The sequence below is a fragment of the Apis dorsata genome, unplaced genomic scaffold (assembly GCF_000469605.1).
Source record: "Apis dorsata unplaced genomic scaffold, Apis dorsata 1.3 scaffold_1065, whole genome shotgun sequence".
In the NCBI taxonomy this organism is placed as follows: domain Eukaryota; kingdom Metazoa; phylum Arthropoda; class Insecta; order Hymenoptera; family Apidae; genus Apis; species Apis dorsata.
Window position 1 is genome coordinate 45229 of NW_006264163.1, and position 432 is coordinate 45660.

The window sequence follows — 432 nt, forward strand, 5'->3', positions numbered from 1 at the left end:
GACTCAAATCATTACGTTACTTGATTGGTAATAAATAATTTTACAGTAATAAATTAATTAATCTTTAAGAAAGATAGGTTATTTTATTTCATGTGTCTTGAAATAAATTTGGACATTATAATTATATAATAAAGTGAAATAATATTCATGAAAAACAAGAATTAGTTTAAAAAGTATAAATATTTTCAATTTAATAATCACATTTCCAGAACTTATAAACATCTCTTTTTATAATAATACATCTTTTTTACTCGTAGTGTGTAAAAAAAAGACCGTTCGACATACGGAAAATAAACACAGTTGCTCAGTATAGTAGTACACAATGATAGAATAAAAGAAAATATTTAGGATTTAAAATAGATATTTTGATAATTTTTATTTTTTGTTTCTGTTTCTTTTATATCGTGCTTTGTTATTTACGTTTATCATTTA